Below are 19308 nucleotides of genomic sequence, written 5' to 3'. Positions count from 1 at the left end.
ACATGAAGATGATGTTTGAGGCTTGCAAATATGTAGCAGAACAAGGCCTGTAGACAGCTCGCAGAAGCAGCAACCAGCCGTACTCCAGCTGCAGCAGCAGCAAGTGAGCGTCTGCTGGGCAGCTGAGTCACGTTCCGATTCGGTAAATTCGAGCAACGCGCTAAATCGAAAACGACGTATGTCGTGACGATTTTTCGTGACGTCACTTTCGTGCGGTGCAGGAGTTGTCTTTGTGTGGGGGTGGCTTGTGCGCCGCAGCAGTCTCTGCCATTTTTTTAAGTGACGTCACTTCCGTGCGGTGCAGAAGCCACTTCTGTGTGGGGATGGCTGCTGCGCCGCGCGGCGCAGAAGACGCTGCCAAAAGGTTTTTACGTTTTTGGAGCTTTTGTGCAACAAAATTAACGTAAAAAAGTTTCAAAAAGGCGGAAACGTAATTATAATTAATCCTACGTATGTGACGCCGTTATTCAAGGAGCAACTTTTTTTTGCAAGTAATCCTCTAAAATTAGTAACGAACGCCAAAATTGCCAATCTCAAAGGCTGAGTACAAAGACCCTTACTCCACGTAGGCAGCGTCGCCATAGATGACCGGCGTTTCGCGCTCATGTGGCAGGCACAGGAAATCTAGAAGGTGTTGCACACACCTACAGTACTCGCAACGCTAATTATTGATTAGGAGAGAAAAAATAATAATAGTGTTCACAAACACAAAGAAATGAAGAGAAACTTATCTTTCGTTGCGCGCTTCACCTGCACCAACTGACCTCGCACAACCTTGCACACACTTGAATCTGCCGAACAGCTAGAGCGCGCGAAAACACGTCCGCACCTTAGAGTTTTCTAAAATTGACTTGCCGTGGTCGATTTTTTTGCCCTCTACGGCCATCGCGTGAACTTGAGAGTTATCGGGCTGACTCCGCAGCGACCATAGAATACCAATGCACTACCACATTGGGTGGATGGATGTGGCTATACCCTTTAGATTGGGCGGCGGCTAACGCTGCCTAGCCGTAATACCTAGTGAAGTAACCACTAGATTTATCTTTTTTTTCTCTTTAAGTAGTGAGGTTGAGGACTAGTACTTTGCAGTGAAGGGTTTAAATTTCACTCGTGCTTTGACTTTAGCTACCAATCAGATAACCTTCTTCTAGTTAATTCTACCCGCTTAAAGTCTATTTTGCCCTCCCTGTCCCTAAACCCCAGTGCTTTGAAAAACTCTGCCCCTTCATCCTGAACTATAGGGTGAAGCCCTTTACAGAACATTATCAAGTGTTCGGCAGTTTCCTCCTCCTCTCCACATGCACTGCATACCGTGTCTACCCCTTCGTATTGCACTACCAATGCCAGCGCCATCTCTAGGTCGGATAAGCAATTGGAGAACGCCACCGGCGCCACCGCTACTCTTATTTTCGTTGCATTCTCAAGGTACAGTTTCTCTTGTATAAGTAAATTGTCCATAGAATATATAGTAAATAGGAATATAGTATATTTCTCTATGATATAAGTGTTTTGTGGCCAAGCCACTTCTACGCGCTACTGACTCCTAATCGCTTGTCGGCTGTTGCGTGGTCAATAATTTATTTACTATATTCTAGAAGAATGGTGAAGTGGCGTGCGTTGTGCTGGAAATTGTGCCGTAACCTATCAAGCCGCGTTGTGGGCGTAGTCATTAGAAATCTTCATTATGAACAGGGCCAGTCTACGAAAGAGTACCCGAGGGAGTACTTCTATTTTATTGACCATCAAGGAATGGTACGCCTTATTCTGTTGTAGAAGAGCTGCTTAATCAGAATAAGTTGTGTTGACAGTTTGTCTCCTGACATGCAGCTCTTTCTAGATGATTCCAGAATGAAGAATTTCACGTCATGCTTCAAAGGTATCGTTATCAATTATCGTGGCAAGTTTGTCATGCTGAGCAAACAATTCTAGCGTAGTCGGTGTACTTTCGCAAGGGGTGGTGCATTGAAATGTCGTAAACGTTGATGTGACGTCTGTTTTAATGCGTTGCTTCCGGCTGATAAGCTCCCATTAGTGCGACCCAGTTTCGCGCGTCGGCAACCACCGTGCAAGCTCTGCTGTCACAAGTTAGCGCATTTGCCTTGCGTGCGATATGCCACCTTACCGGCGGTGATCAATGGTGTTCGTGTGCCCCCCAGTTTTATTATGTCGCTGATGTTTTCGCGCTTCGAGGACGCTGTACTGAAGTTCAATTTATTAGTTGGCGTGAACATTGTTTAAACATCGTTGTTTGGCATTCGAACACGGTATTGCTTGTTTTTGTGATTCTGCACTTTGTTTACAGTGACAATATTACATACAAGTAGTTTCAATATATCATGCAATATTGAAAGTACATTTTGACTAACTGCAGTTTGCTTATAGTTAGGTGGTTTTGTTTGTGCTCAAAGCATTTATTTTAAAAAATTATTCTTGGTACAATTGTTCAATCTTAGCAACTAACTAGCTGCACTTATAGAAATTCACCACAAGTCACCATTTGCAACAAGTGTGAATTTCGGCAAATAAGAAATGATAAGGATCCATAAACTTTTATGTATGTGATGAAGTACATGTATCTCGGCAGTGTATTAGTATGTTTTAGATTGCATAAGCAGAATTTTTTTTACACACAACAGGAAGCGTAGACAGAATTTGATTACAGAAATTGCTTCATTTTTATTATGCTTAACACAGCCTCTTTGTGCTTTACAGAAAAAAAAAATTCTTGTAGTTCTTCTTTCGCAGGCTGCAGTATAATGACACTGGGAAGTATACAGCAGAATTTCCATTCATCTCTCCATGTGGACGGGAGATGAATTTTGTCCGCTGTGATGACCTGCCCTTCGTCTTCACGCACATTGTACAATTGCCCGAAGAAAGCAAATAGCCAGGTTCAAAAGGCTTCTTCTTACACAATCATGCAGGCAACCTACTGAAAGTTGATTTACACCACAGCACCTTTGCATGCCTCCTGGCACAGGGAGGGTCTATCACCAAGCACCTGAAAGGGCAGGTGGTGTTGGGCTAATACGTTCACTCCTGGCTATTGAGCTTAGCAAGCATTTTACTTTTGCTGATGACAGTGATAAGTCTCCACCTACTCACTTTGACTGGGATGGCACTCGCTACAAGCTATCAAATAGTCTCCTGCCTGTCATCAATAAGGTGTCTCGTTGGAATGGAACAGAATAATGAGTGTGACTACAAAATCAGTTGCACTGCATGATTGTTTCAAAGGAAAATTCCTGTGCTACCCAATGCTTCAAAGAATACAAACTGATTGTTTTGGAAATTGTTCTATGAATTATTGTAGAAGAGTAAAAGAATCTCAGGCAATTGCCCTTTGAATTGAGATGTAACTTGTTCAAATACTGTTTTTGTTGGCTGCAATACACTTAAACATGGCACAAATATGTTCCCTTTGTCTTTATGAGTTTAAATCTTTCTAAATGTTCACCTACTTGCCCAACTGGCATTTTTCAAAGGGTGCGAATGTACGATACATTTAGTTATGCTGTGTGGATCTAATGCAACCATCTCATGATGAATTCAATGGTTGTTGCAATAAATTACATGCACATTACATGTCATTGTGATTTAACTTTTGAAGTCTGCACAGGTTTGAAAAACGGCATTAGGCAGCTGCATTGGCAGACTACCAAGATAACAAAACAACCATGCTTTTCATTTGCATACTTTTTCCATTCTCCACTATGAATAAGATGCCAACTTGCAAAAAATTCACCCTTGCCACCACAGCTTTGCCTACATAGTGGACAATTTGTCAACAAAGCCAATAAAAGCCATCGGTGACGTAAAACAGTTGTCATGCAAATTGCTTCAAATATGCCACACATAGCAAATGAAATTTGGTGATTAGAAATTATCAATGTCTACTATAATTTATTTCAGTTCTCTAATCAGTTTCATAAATTTTACCAAGTACCAAGCTCCTATCGTCAAGATTAGGCAAGTTGTGCAGCGACGAGTTTAGTAAATGTATGCAATGGGCTAATGTTATTAGCTGCGAATCTTTTCCACAATATACAAGTAGTTAAAAAAAACATGCATTCTTAACACAGCAGTGTATCCTTATTGTCAAACTTGCCCATAATATTATAATCAAGTGAATCACCGGTTACCAAGTAAAGCACTCTTGATTTTTTATAAATGGGCTTGATCTTCGCATGCACCACTACACATCTCCAAAGACACCTCTGAATTGGCTTCTTTTTTTTTCAACTTGTGGTGATTTTATGCTTGTGGCGATCTTATGTTTTTATAAAAGGAAACTAAGCATCTTGTAAAAGATTCCAACTTTGGCAAAAAAGATTTGTGCTTAAAAAACAGATTCTGATCCCTTACCAGAGCAAGGTTACGTTGCATGTACACGAAAGTACGGCCATTCAGAGTGTGCCTTCCTGCCATAATAATTCTGTTACTTATTAGATGCAATAGTCAAAAATAAAATGTTACACTACAATGTTGTTAGAAGGCAAGGTAACATATTGGCTTTTACTGTCATGTAGAACAGATGTCCCTGCAAAAAAATCACACCAGGGAGACTTGTTGCATACAAGGGTGCTACAGTTGCACCAATTGCACCAATTTGATATAATTCCCTATTTTCGCACCAAAACCATGAAATTTGCTAAAATTGAAACAAGCTGCGCGAAAATGCCTGGCCAGTCTTAAAGTTTTCTCAGTTGCACAAATTTCAGCGAGAAATGGCAGCCACATTGACTATTTGCATGCAGTTTGCATGATCAATCAATCCAAGTGTGCAGATCAACCCTAACCTGAAACACGGTGTAAGAATATATTCCCATTAAGTCCGGGCTCTCAATACACGCAGTTGACCAGACAAACTAACAAAGCCGTGCGCCATTGGTCCGCTGACTGCTGCAGATATCTATCGGTGGGACGACACAACTTGAAAACAAAAGGAGTTGCTGTAGCCACCAACGCTTCGCGGGAATGAACTTTCTAGACAGTAAACGTGGCTATGGCATGTTAGCAACTAAAGCTGGGAGCATATGTCCCATTCCTCGCATGCGAACAGACACGATATGCTGCAAAAATTGGTGTTGCCGGCGACAATGTTGTTGATATAGCAACAGCACATAATACATTTTTCTGTCTTGAAGTTGCATTATCCCAGCAATAGATATCCGGTGCCATCTCACTGGTCCTGCAAGTGCGTGCTGTTGTTACTTATCTGGTCCCATCGTGAATAAAAGCAACAAAAAGAGGCGGGAGTGTAGCGGTTTTTCATGACTTGTCCTAACTCGTGCAGAACGCTGCTTAATCCACCTTTGCCGCAGTATACTGGTGCCCAGCGAAAATGCGCGTTATGATTTTGAAGGAGCTGTTAGCACTAATCACGGGATATCGCACATTTTGTTCAATTACTCGCGCTTGTATACAGCGCATAATTGTGAGTACTAGTAGTGCCGATGACATCTGAAAAAGTTACTGGCAATCATTTGGATCCGTGTATGACATTTTTGGTGCCCTAAAAAAATTATGTGCCAGCTTTTCTTTTTTTTGCCACTCCTACAAATTCCTTGAATTTCAAGGTCGCCAGCTTGGCAGATCCACATTTGAATTCGCAGAGTCAGACGCACCAAATGCTAATGTGGACGTTATCATTATTGCCTCAGTGAGATGGTCAATTTTATTGAAATAGCAGTGCTCTTACTCACACTGCACGATTCAGGGCATAAAGAATCGTTTGTACATAATATTTTTTTAAATGTAAGACTTATTTTTTATAATGCTCTAAATTGGGCCTTTCGTGATAAAAAATTAATGTTTTGCTCCCCGTAACCTGCTCCAAATTTGCATTTTTGTGCTTCAAAAGTAACATTGTGCGGCTTCAAAAATTGCTCCAAATTCTATTTTGGCGGTTGCACCCCTGTGGATAGATTTTTCAATGGCACAAAGGTGCTTGAGCTGAGTGGGAAGCCCATAGTCTATCAATGACCCACAACAGATCAAAAAGATTCACAATATGTGCAGTGTAGGTGATGTGAACGGCACACTTGTCTGCCTTGTAAAGCTGACCTCCCTCTGCAGCACGTATTGTCGAAGTCCAAGATAAGCATGAAATAATGTCAATATTGAACAGTATTCTGGTGTGTTTGTGAAGCTAAAGGACTATGTGCTAACTTTTGAAGGTCTTTCACTTTTTAATGCAATCGAAACCTCATCAGTGTCCTGACTCACAAGATCTTTTTAGGAAACATTGAAATTTTCAGTTTTAAAATATGCTCGGCAAATAGATTTTAGACTTATATTTTGAGGCTTATACATACCAAAATCAAGATATAATTATGACGCACACTGCTATAAGGGATCTATCAATCTTGAACACCTTTGGTCTTTTAATCTTTTAGCTCTCATTGATGAGTATATTCACCATGAAATTTTTTACCAAAATAACCAATGACAACTAGAGTCACCATGAGCAAAAATTTCTCATGTGGTTAAAACCATCTAGTTGCAATTTCTAAGACTAGATGGACACAGATGGCCATGCTGTGCCTTTCAGAAAAAAAAAGAAAACCAAGTGGGTACATTTTTTTTTCCATCAGAGAAATAACTAATGTGCGCTCAATGCAGGGCACACAACTATTGTGGCGTTTGACTTCAATGAAAAAGCAGCCACGCAGCCAGGATTAAATTGTGTGCAGCTGTCAGCACCTTTTACACGAACGCTCGGCCGCATGTCCTGCAGCAGTTTGATTGACGCTGACACCGCATACATTTGGGTTCTGTTGCCAAAATGCTAACCATACATGCCGACATACTATCCGAGCCTACCGAGGTATTATCTTGGCAAAAGCGCACAGCACTTTGCAGCTGGCATCAGTCAAACTAGCCCTGGCCATGCATCGAAGTGTTTGTGTTAAAGGTGCTGATGGCTGTACCTTGTGCACAACACCTGAGCCACTAAATCGTTATTATATTACAAGCTTGTTTCTATCATCTTGAGATATTGTATTTTCACTGTCACCAGTATTTCAGGATGAGCCCTCAACAGTAGATGGTACCTTCAAGTGCAGCAGATGTAGTTTGTACACATTTTCTGTTCTATCACTTTTTAATCAGTCTGGTATTATTGAGTGGCTCTATCTGGGATAGCTGACAACATACCACCTGGTTAGGGGCCGATGCTGCTAGGATGTTAGGTGCCCCCAATTGAATAAGCCTATGCACACAAATTTTTAAGCTCTTAGAAATCGTATGTGTTTGCAAATATTAAAGAAAGCACCAGTATTATATGGATAAATGACCCAGATTGATATGGCATAATTTTGAATTCATCTGCTCAACAACAGCTCCAATGGCAGTTTCAAATAGTACTCTATGGCCTGAGAAAGGACAAATGTACAACCAGTGGGTCACAACAAGGAGGCATGCAAACTTTCAGTAAAATCCAATACACAGTACGGAAAAGGGCCCTGCAACACCTCTTTCAGTTATCATGTAAAGATCTTGCTAATTAACAATGTTTCCTCACAGATGTTTTGCCACAGAACCATCCCAATCTATGAAGTGTCAGCAAACCTACGACATAATGGGAGTGCTTTCTCTTTTCTTTAATTGCTGCAAAAATGCTTCAAGATACACAAAAAAGAGGTGGGTGAGCTATGACAAAGAGGTGACGCAGGACCAAAAATTTGTATTGCCATCCATCATGGTGTTCAGAATTTTTTTCTTTGACCATATTGGCCGTTACATTCCATTCAGGCATGCATGACAGCAGTATGTAGAAGTACTATCAACAGCGAAAGTTTGCGGGACGCAAAATGTTTGTTAAAGCTAAATTCCCGCTTTGGGAATGTAATTTAGAAATAAATGTTTCATAGTGTGCTTGGCATCCTGACCTATACAGTCACCAGCTTCATTACAAGCACTACATACTTATATAGCAGAAGTTCGCATTTGTTTTAAATCCAACCTCCTGCATACCTTTGCTGTTGACAGTACACCATGGGAGCTGCGGTACCTACGCGTCGTCTCATATGACCTTTAATATTGTCAACCAATTTGCCATTCATGGACTGGCCCCGCCGCGGTGGTCTAGTGGCTAAGGTACTCGGCTGCTGACCCGCAGGGCGCGGGTTCGAATCCCGGCTGCGGCGGCTGCATTTCCGATGGAGGCGGAAATGTTGTAGGCCCGTGTGCTCAGAGTTGGGTGCACGTTAAAGAACCCCAGGTGGTCTAAATTTCCGGAGCCCTCCACTACGGCGTCTCTCATAATCATATAGTGGTTTTGGGATGTTAAACCCCACATATCAATCAATCAAATTATTCATGGACTGTCAGATTTGCTTGTTGAGTTAGTTAACGATGATGGAGACAGCAAATGACGTTTGGCTGTTTCTGGCATGAAATTTTAAATGCCCTACCGCATGCAGTGCAATAATATTAAGCTCAGATACGATGGTGGTCAGTTAGAGAAAAAGAATAGATACCAAGGAATGGGAAGTGCAGCTGAGGATGGCAGAAGTAGCCAGGTGATAAAAAAACAACACATTTCCAAGCATAAAATGTAATCAGCTCATAAAGGCAGGGTGAAATAGGAAATTATTGGGAAAGGCATGGAGGAAATAAAGACTGAGAGAGAGTGTCACACGAATCACTCTGCTAGCCTTGGCAAGCCAACCTCCTCTGTTGCTGCCTCTCTCATTAATCGGGGCCCAGTGGCTCTCGAGCAGAGTGCCCACAAAAGACGCAACTATGATCAAAGCGAACAAACCAATAATTGCACAAGCTCATCACATGACAATAGGCCTCAATTATTTTATGACTAGGCTTCAAGACTGTCATATGACACTCTCCTCTAGCCTTTTATCTTCCTCCATAGGAACAGGCCTTCCTCCTGCAGTGGACATACTAAGTTAACTAAATGATTACTATGTTAACAGCAGCCTAGCTCTGATTTAGTCATGACTGTATTTTTGATGAGCAATGACTTGGCGACGCGAGGTGTTGCTGCTCATACTTCTGACGCTATGTTTATAGTGATGCATGGTAGAGTTGAATTGAACTGGTTTATTTAGGGCTGTAGCGCTCATGAGTGGGCAACGCCCTATATACATCATATCGCGACACGAGTCGAACGTCCAATGCCCCCGAGTATATCACGCGCCTCATGGATACTTGAAACCCTCAAAGTCCATGCTACCTGAAACTTGAGCTCATGAGTGTCACCTTTTACACATACCATCTGGCACATACCAACCGTAGGGAACCTTTGAGGTCGTCTGCTATTTTTGTCGGGTGTTAGAGATGGCACTTGTAAGGCGCGCCAAAGCAATGATGTGACACCCGACACTACAGCCTTGACTACATATAAGCAACATATTTTGACAAAGTTCAAGAAAAGCTGGCGTACCCGTATAGTCGGCAAAATTTTTTGACGATGTTCAAGAAGTGCTGTAATACCCTTTTTAACTTTGAGAGACCGTGACATACAGAATAAAACATAAATGAATATAAATGAAGCACCCAAGAGCTAACATGTTCGAGATGAAACTGCTTAAAAGGCACTCAAACTACATTATGAAGGCACTTCTTTTTAATAGGTCTGTGTAAATAGCAAGGCCATCAATAAGGCCCTCCCAAAAATTAGGTTGTGCCTCGAGCTTTAGTGAACCACTGGAGATCAAGTGCTACCTTAGGTCCATGTAATTTAAAGGAAACAGTACTGATTTAGCTTCGAAATGAATGTCATCTTCCTTTTGGACCCCCCCCCCTCTCTCACATGTACTCAACAAACCTAACTGCAGCTGCTGGTGGTATGTGTGCTCATCCCTCTGCTCATTTGTAACTTGTATGGCATGGGTTAAAACTCACTCTTGCATTGAAATACCACAGTTGATTTGATATGTGGGGTTTAACGTCCCAAAACCACCATATGATTATGAGAGACGCTGCAGCGGAGTGCTCCAGAAATTTCGACCACCTGGGGTCTTTAACGAGCACCCAATTTTGAGAACACGGGCCTACAGCATTTTCGCCTCCATCGAAAATGCAGACGTCGCAGCTGGGATACGATCCCGCGACGTGCGGGTCAGCAGCCGAGTACCATAGCCACTAGACCACCGCGGTGGGGCTAAAAATTATAGTTACTCATGCAAACGCAGCAATGTCAAGTTTATGTGCAGTGTCGATCGTGTGTAGCTTGTGTTTATATGCAAGCCAGTCTCCTTTGCCGGGCTGAGTAAAAAGGTCCGGGATCAGTGAAGACGTAAAAACTATACTCCGTCTCACGCCTACTGTTTAGCACTGCAAAAGCTACCGGGTGTTTGCAGGCCACATGTCTGTGCCGGAAAACAGTTCCACATATAATCACCTAGAAATTGGCAAGGTTGAAACATTTTCTATCTGCTGCAGCACATCAATAAGTTATATGCTTATTACTCATTGTGTTTACGGTGCATTTATTTATATAGTTTCAGTGACTACTGGTACCTGTGGTTAAAAACCATGCATAGCAACGCCCATGCAGTCACGACAGCTGCTACGATCCGAACTTGCCCTTTATGCTCGCCCAAAGCACTAACAAATGAAAGGTGTAATGAGCTATCACTTTGTGCTATCTCACGATCAGGACAAAGTATCAGCTTTGTTGTTATTGGAGAGACAAGTGTTTTCTTTAACTACACCTGCTAAGCCTAACGCTCAGATAATGTTATATTGTTTCATAGAAATTATGCAATGTTGTCATTGATAGTCACACTATCATTGAAATCTGGCCCCTAATTGAACTTGCTACTTCACGCTCAGCAGTACAAGGCTCTAAGCACTGAGCTACCCCAGCATTTCAAACGTTTTAGATTCATTTTGGCGATGTGCATGACAGCATTACCTGCAGGGGCAGATCCAACTACTCATTTGGGGGGGGGGGGGGCACCTTAAAGTAACACCAAAGAGGGGGGGGGGGGCGTAGTCATTACTTTTTTGTTTTTACAAGCAGAAAAACCTATTCACAGCATAAATACTGTTAATGTGTGCTCTCAGTGGTTTTACTCATTAGGCAGGGGTGGATTCAGCTACTCATTTTAGGGGGAGGGAGGGGGGTCGAAGTAAAACCGGTGAGGAAAGGTATGTTTTTAGTAGGTACTACTATCAAAAGAACCCTATCACAATAAAAATACTGCAAATTTGTGCTCACAGTGGTTCCACTCACTTCTTTTCATCAGTTTTTAACTGTATTAAGTTGGAAAAGTTACGACAAATTATGGGCTACCACACTTCATATCAATGCCCATTTTGCTTGGCTAAGCACTTGGTACCAATGGGGTTGCGTGGCCAGTTCTAATGAGGTTTGGTGTTTAGACGGGCATCAATAAAACCAAACTGATATAATAAAGGAAACGCTATACAAATATTTACATTATTCAAATTGTAATGAATGCCAGCATCTAATTAAATGAGCAGGTTGAAGTTCACCCCATTTTCTCCCTTCTCACTCGTTGCATGTACAAGTTCCAGTGACAGTGCGTTCCCCGAAGGACAGGCGCATCGTTAACAGTGCATGAGCCGATAATCAATAATGAGGCGTGACACCTGACAAAGAAATTTGAAAAAACTTTTGTGGCGTTGGGGTGCCTTTACTGGAATTAAAAGCGGTGAAAGCACAGCGAACAAGACGGCAGGGGTGGTATATATTGCCGCGACAGGTTGGCCACGTCCAAGTAGCCCGCCGCAATCATCATGGCAAGAGCACCAGCAAGACCCGGCTGGCATGCGCCACGCGTTCGTGCGCTCCAACAACGAGGAAGAGGAGGTTAGTTGAATCTGTGCCTCTCGGCTACTCGGACTCGACGACCATAGTCATTAGACTTGTGGGCACAAGTTCGCCCTAATAATGTTGCTTGTTTTTTAGCCTGTCTGCCTCAGCATCGCTACATTTCTGGTGGAGTTGCTGGGTTATGAATCGAAGCCCCACGAGCTCAAAACAGCGTAGCCCCGACGACCAGCGTATCAACCCCGTGGAAGTGACTCCTGTACACCAGAGGGCAAGTCGCCGTCTTCGAGGTGACTCACCTGAGTTCGGTCCTCTTCACTTCACACCAAGGGGAATTCAAACTATGGATGCCACCACTATGACTACCCAGGTAACACTGGCACAAGTGTTCATTAGTCAACCGCACCAGCCGCCAGTATTCCAGGGCGACTTGTACGAGGATGTTGAAGATTGGCTGGACCTGTTCGAGAGAGTGGCGAGCTTGAATGGATGGGACGAAAGAGAGAAGCTCCGTCGCGTATACTTCGCACTGGAAGACTTCACAAAGACATGGTTTGGGAACCATGAAACCTCGTTGTCTACCTGGGAGGTATTTCAACGACAAGCGGTGGCTACGTTCGCGAACATGGACCGAAAAGAAAAAACGGAGGCTGCTCTTCAATCCAGGAACCAGCTCACAAACGAGAGTGCTGCCATGTACATTGAGGACATGGTCCGTCTGTTCAAGCGTGCGGATTATAACATGGCTGAGGATAAGAAGGTGCGCCATCTAATCCACGGAGTGAAGCAAGAGCTGTTCGCCGTTCTCGTCCGCAACCCTCCAAGCACTGTTGCTGAGTTTTATTCGGAAGCGACGGCCATCGAAAAAACACTAGAACAACGCGCTCGGCAGTACAACCGGAATCTTAACTGCGCATCTGCACAGGTATTCTCTGGAGGCGTGCGAAACGACGTTGAAGCTCTGCGAGAGCTCATTAGATCAGTCATTAGGGAAGAACTGAGCAGACTGCAAATGCCCCAGACTCCAACTGCACTATCTCTTACAGACGTTGTTCGTGACGAACTGAGGCAGGTCATACGAGAACAAGAGCGTGAGATGCAGCCGGTTCGACCTATCCGAACGTACTCTGAAGTTCTCCGACAACCCACAGTACACAACAATGCAGCAGTTGCGATGGTGGCGACTCCTCCCCCATCTACAGCACGCAGCGCACTTCGTCCACGGGAACTAACGGCTACCTATCTGCCCCCAGGAGCACGTAGCACGCATCGCTATGTGGAGCCTAGGCCCAGGACAAGTGACGTCTGGCGTGATCACGAGCGCAGGCCTCTTTGTTTCAATTGTGGCGAAGCGGGTCATTTGTACAGATTCTGCCCTTACCGACAGGCCGGATTAAGAGGCTTCCCGTCGTGTGCACCGTGCCCCCGAAACGGCGAACGACCAGCAGAGATTGAGGAGTACTTGTCCACGCGCCAGAACTCGCCACCTCTACGCCAACGTCGGTCACGGTCACCATCGCCTATGCGCTACCGGTCATCCAGCCCACGTGCACCTTCAAGGCAGCCTGGTCATCGCTCTCCAAGTCCACTCCCGGAAAACTGAAGCAAGCGACCTGTGGAGGTGATGCCGCTGATAACATCAATTACGAAGATCCTCCAATATGGCTTGAGGGGGACGATGGTGTATTTCCGGTAAATGGGTGCATCCACGAAAGCGTTACTTCAGATTTGCGGTTGAGAATAGAAGGGTGGGAGCTGAATGCCTTAGTCGACACCGGTGCTGATTATTCAGTGATAAGTCACAAGATTGTGAAGAAGTTAAACAAAGTTGTGACACAGTGGAGTGAATCGCAGATACGCACGGCAGGTGGTCACATTATTACGCCCCTTGGCAGATGCACCGCAAGACTTGAAATACGGGGCTTTATTTACGTTGCCGATTTCATTGTGCTACCAGAATGTTCAAGATACCTCATTATAGGAATGGATTTTTTGCGAGCTAATGGCGCCGTAATTAACCTGCGTAGGTCCAGCGTGTCGTTTTCGACTGAACGAGCTATACCTGTAGAGGAATCGGAGGAGCGACGCCTAACTGCTCTACGCGTTGTTCATGATGACGTAACCGTGCCGCCACGCTGCAGTATAATGGTGCTCGTAGAGAATGACGCATTTTACAACCGCGAAGGCATAGCGGATACAAATGTAGGGCTGTTTTTGAACAGAGGTGTCTGCGTAGCTAGGGGTCTTGTTCACTTGACAAAAGGCCGTGCAGATTTCCTACTCACAAATTTCTCCAATGAACTTCAACACATCGCTCAAGGCACGGCTATTGCCTACTTACACGACTTCTGTATGGCGACTGAACTATGCAGCTTAACGACATCAACCACTCGACCAGTGGCCTGCAACATCGACACATCCGTGACCGTCAATCAGAGCCTTTCGGACAGTCAAAAGAAACAGATTTACGCCTTAGTAAAAGAATTCTCTGATTGCTTTTTGATTGCCTCGAAGGTCCCGCGCACGTCAATTACGAAACACAGAATTATAACGCAAGACGACACGAGGCCTATATGCCAGCATCCATATCGAGTGTCACAGAAAGAACGGGAAATCATTAAGAAGCAAGTGGAAGAATTGCTTTCGGATGATGTCATCCAGCCATCGAATAGTCCATGGGCGTCCCCTGTAGTGCTCGTTAAGAAGAAAGACAATACGCTTAGATTCTGTGTCGACTACCGAAAACTCAACAGTGTAACTAAACGAGATGTCTACCCCTTGCCACGTATTGACGATACACTAGATCGGCTGCGATCCGCAAAGTTTTTCTCCTCCTTGTATCTGAAAAGCGGATATTGGCAAATAGAGGTAGACGAGCGGGACCGTGAAAAAGCGGCATTCGTAACACCAGATGGCCTCTATGAATTCAAAGCGCTTCCATTCGGCCTCTGTTCCGCGCCAGCGACGTTCCAGCGAATGATGGACACTGTCCTCGCGGGATTGAAATGGCAGTCATGCCTAGTGTATTTGGATGACGTGGTGGTATTCTCTGCAACGTTCGACAAACACCTAGAGCGACTGCGCACTGTATTACAAGCCATCCGGTCAGCAAACTTGACAATCAAACCCGAAAAATGCCACTTCTGCTTCGAAGAGCTGAGATTCCTTGGACATGTCATTAGTTCTGACGGTGTTCGTCCTGATCCCGAAAAGACAGCCGCTGTTCAGAGGTTCCCTACACCCAAAGACAAAAAGTCAGTGCGTCGATTTTTGGGTTTATGTGCCTACTATAGGCGATTTGTGGAAAACTTCTCAAAGAATGCGGAACCGCTTACAAAACTAACGAAAGACGACGTGCCCTTCGCATGGGAAAGCGAACAACAGAAGGCTTTTGATGAATTAAAAAAACGGCTACAGGGTTCACCAATACTTGCCCATTTTGACGAGACAGCCGACACTGAAGTCCATACCGATGCCAGCAATGTCGGCCTCGGCGCCATCCTGGTCCAGTGGCAAAATGGTCAAGGGAAAGTGTTAGCCTATGCCAGCCGCAAACTATCAAAAGCTGAGGCAAACTACTCTGCTACTGAAAAAGAGTGCCTCGCAGTCATCTGGACAATAAATAAGTTTCGACCCTACCTTTATGGTAGACCGTTCAGAGCTGTCAGTGACCACCATGCTCTATGCTGGCTAGCAAATCTCAAGGATCCGTCAGGTCGACTAGCCAGATGGAGCTTTAGGCTGCAGGAGTATGACATTACGGTCGTATACAAATCTGGAAGGAAACACAGTGATGCCGACTGCTTGTCACGCTCTCCCGTCAATCCAAGTGTACCTGAAGAGGAAGACTTCCCGTTTCTAGGCATTGTCGACGCATCCGAAATCGCTCAACAACAACGAGATGACCCGGATTTGCTGGCACTTATACAACACCTGCAGGGTCTCGACGTTCAAGTTCCTCGCATATTCTCCAGAGGGCTCTCCACGTTCTGCCTTCGAGGAAGTGTCCTTTACAGGAGGAACTTTGAACCTAATGGCGAAACGTTTTTACTAGTCGTGCCCACAGCCTTGCGACAGGAAATTCTGAATGCATGCCATGACGAGCCAACATCTGGCCACATGGGTGTGAGCCGAACATTCGCCAGGATTCACCTGAAGTACTATTGGCCTAAGTTGCTCGCATCAGTGCATTGCTACGTGAAAACTTGTCGTCAATGTCAACGGCGCAAAACTCCAGCCGTAAAACCAGCCGGCCTTCTCCATCCAATAGAGCCTCCAGATGCCCCATTCCAACAAGTCGGCATGGACTTCATAGGACCTTTCCCGACATCATGTGCAGCCAAGAAATGGATTGTCGTAGCTACAGGCTATCTGACCCGTTATGCTGAGACTGACTCTCTGTACAGTGCGACAGCTTCCGAAGTCGCCAAGTTCTTTGTGAACAACATAGTGCTCAGACATGGTGCGCCCATCGTCGTTATTACGGATAGGGGCACCGCATTTACTGCAGACCTTATGCAATGTCTGAGGCGCATGACAAATACCGATCACAGAAGAACAACGGCGTATCACCCTCAGTCAAATGGCTTAACCGAACGCCTCAACCGAACTCTGACCGACATGATATCAATGTATGTCGATGTTGAGCATAAACAGTGGGATGAAATATTACCCTACGTAACATTCGCATATAATACGGCCGTTCAAGAAACAACCCACGTTGCCCCTTTCGAACTAGTGTTCGGCCGAAGAGTGACCACCCCACTGGATGCCATGTTACCACTACAAGACGAAAACAGCTATCCACCTGACTTAGATGACTTCTTGCAAAGAGCCGGAGAAGCACGAGAAATGGCAAGGTACCGAATACGTCGTCAACAGCGCATCGACTCTAGTCGGTACAACAAGCGACGCAGTGACGCGCTCTATCATCCCGGTGACAAAGTGTGGATATGGATCCCAGTGCGCTGCCGCGGACTCTCTGAAAAGCTTCTTTGTCGATACTTCGGCCCTTATGAAGTACTCAACCGTATCAGCGACGTCACTTATGAAGTCAGATCCGCGGAACACGTGAGCTCAAGACGCCGCAATACCACGGAAGTGGTACACGTAGTCCGCATGAAGCCCTATCATGACAGATCGTCGGAAAACGAGTGAGAGGGCGCATGTATCATTTCACTCTCTCAAGCATCGGGACGATGCATCTGAGGAGGGGGATAAGGCCGCGACAGGTGGGCCACGTCCAAGTAGCCCGCCGCAATCATCATGGCAAGAGCACCAGCAAGACCCGGCTGGCATGCGCCACGCGTTCGTGCGCTCCAACAACGAGGAAGAGGAGGTTAGTTGAATCTGTGCCTCTCGGCTACTCGGACTCGACGACCATAGTCATTAGACTTGTGGGCACAAGTTCGCCCTAATGAAGTTGCTTGTTTTTTAGCCTGTCTGCCTCAGCATCGCTACAATATCATCTCTCCCGTCTTGCACGCTGTGGTGTCCCTGCAACATTATGATGTCGTAATAATGCACTGTATTCTCGTAACTTTGTGGTGAACTCTGAATGCACAACAGTTCAACAGTGGCACTGCTGGCATGTTGCAGAATGACATCACATTTCTCCCTCTGCACCACCGACAAATGCACAGAGGAGAGGAAAGGGAATGATTGTTGCTCCCCCTAAACTCACTCGCGGTCGCTTTGAACTTTCAAGGTGACAAGACACGAGTGGGAGCCCTTAGGAGCCTTCTTTATTTTGAAACAAGAAGAGGAATGCAAATAGTGTTTCTGACAAGCGTGCCTGGGGCCGCACGCGTTGGTAGGTGGTTTCGAAGCTGTGCATGTGCTGGCTGTAAATGAAACTATTTATTTGAGAGAGTGCTTCAAAATGAGTAACAGGTGTAATTCTAGTCGCCTTCCATGTAGTATCTCTTTTTTGTACAGCTTTCAGTCCAATTGTGCATACTTTTCAGACGGTGCAGAAATACACGGACTATGAAGCTTTACTTCAAATACAATTAATAAAGTGGGTTTGCGGACTAGGCTGCCGATAAATGTCTAAAATGTATGTGCAGCAAGAGCACCACAGCGTCAGGTTGGTAGATTTTGGCCTGTAAAACACTTTGGTAAGGCCCCACCAGTATAACCATAACCTCGGGACAGACTCGCAGGCTTCGACTTTGCGGTTAGGCCTGCGTAGATTGAAAGGCCTTGCTCAAATCGGTGCATTCCAAATTTTCGATGGTCAGTCAACCCACGCAGTTTGCACGTGTAGTGAAGACCAGGTTGACTGACAGACTCACCGAGTGAATACAAGCATTTAATATAGAGAACAAACCAGCATTTATTTAGAATGTGGCCAACGGCAAGAGCTATCAAAATCAACGAATAGAGGAAAAATTATGGGCGATGAAAAAAAAGATAAGAAAATATATACTGAAATAATAACTACAGGTATAAAAAAACAGACAACGCAGTATGTCAATAAAATAGGTCGATAAGTTGGACTTTAAAAGAAACAAAACAAAGAAAAATTATAGGACACCGCTTTCTCTTCGGAGCTTCTTGTGCGACACATTGCACACTAACTCAGTGATAGTTACAGATGTGGATAATAAAAAACTAACAAAAATTACAATAGAAAGTTCTGTACAGACCATAGGGGAGATGACGGGGTGCCGCTGAAAATCTCGCCAGTTTCAGTATAGACAATGAGGCTGCCCGGCATCGCAGCCGACTCGATTTGTTGCGCGAAACACTACGCGCTCACTGCTTACTTGGAACTCGCGACAACGATTGCCGTGCTATTTGCTGGTTCAACGTTAACTTCTGAAGCAGCCAAATTCTATCGCAGTGTCTTTTGTGGGAAAGCATCAGAGGCGCCGTTCCCACCGTCAGTTGGGGGCAATTTCACTCCCGCACCACGGCGCCCTTCCTTTGACGAACGGGTGCACTCGCGAGGATTTCAGACGTTTGAAACAGGGATCTTCCTTTGAACAGTCATGTTGTGACCAGCAGTCCTGTGCTAAAGCACAAATTCCAACTACAGTCATCCACAATTTCCGTTGACGAAGTGATCAATAACTTTTTCACAGTTGACACGGATGTCTCCGTGTGTGTGTAGCAAGGTGAGGCTGGTCAGGCGCGTGTTTCGCTCATCTGTGATCGTAGCCGTGTCTTTGATCGGCGGAGTGTAGACAAGGATCTTTCGGCACTGGCGATGCTGGCAGGAGGGGTCGCCAGTATTTGTAAAAGTGTCTTGATCGAAGGAAATATGTAAACGTCGCACACGCAGAGTGCTTCAACAGCAGTCGCAGGGATGTCCACTCCTTCGTCGCTTTCATGCTTCCACTTTCCCGTCATAGCCGCAGTTCTGCTGCAATGGCATTCGCACTTATCGAACCATGTCGATGTATGCCTGGCCAAGTGGCTTCTAATAGGCCCGGGGTACCTTCGGTGTGTCCTAATCCACTATTTGTTCACAATGCTTCCAAATTACAAGTGCACCTTCACTCTTGCCTTCTTGCTAAATGAGCTCTCTTTCATACCTG

At 45.0% G+C, this 19308-nt stretch overlaps 1 long non-coding RNA gene and 1 pseudogene across 1 annotated transcript; both read left to right on the top strand.

Annotated features, from left to right (window-relative positions):
• Positions 1-1639: 1639 nt before the first annotated feature.
• LOC119175486 (uncharacterized) lies at positions 1640-1876 on the top strand. Its single transcript, XR_005110291.2, has 2 exons — positions 1640-1752; positions 1828-1876. It is a non-coding gene; the product is annotated as an uncharacterized LOC119175486 (long non-coding RNA).
• A 694-nt stretch (positions 1877-2570) lies between these two features.
• On the top strand, positions 2571-3469 carry LOC142775112 (UPF0598 protein CG30010-like; annotated as a pseudogene).
• The last annotated feature ends 15839 nt before the right edge of the window (positions 3470-19308 follow it).

Source organism: Rhipicephalus microplus, chromosome X, assembly GCF_043290135.1.
Source record: "Rhipicephalus microplus isolate Deutch F79 chromosome X, USDA_Rmic, whole genome shotgun sequence".
Classification (NCBI taxonomy): domain Eukaryota; kingdom Metazoa; phylum Arthropoda; class Arachnida; order Ixodida; family Ixodidae; genus Rhipicephalus; species Rhipicephalus microplus.
Note: the sequence above shows the minus strand (reverse complement) of the source record. Positions and strands in the feature narration are given on the sequence as shown.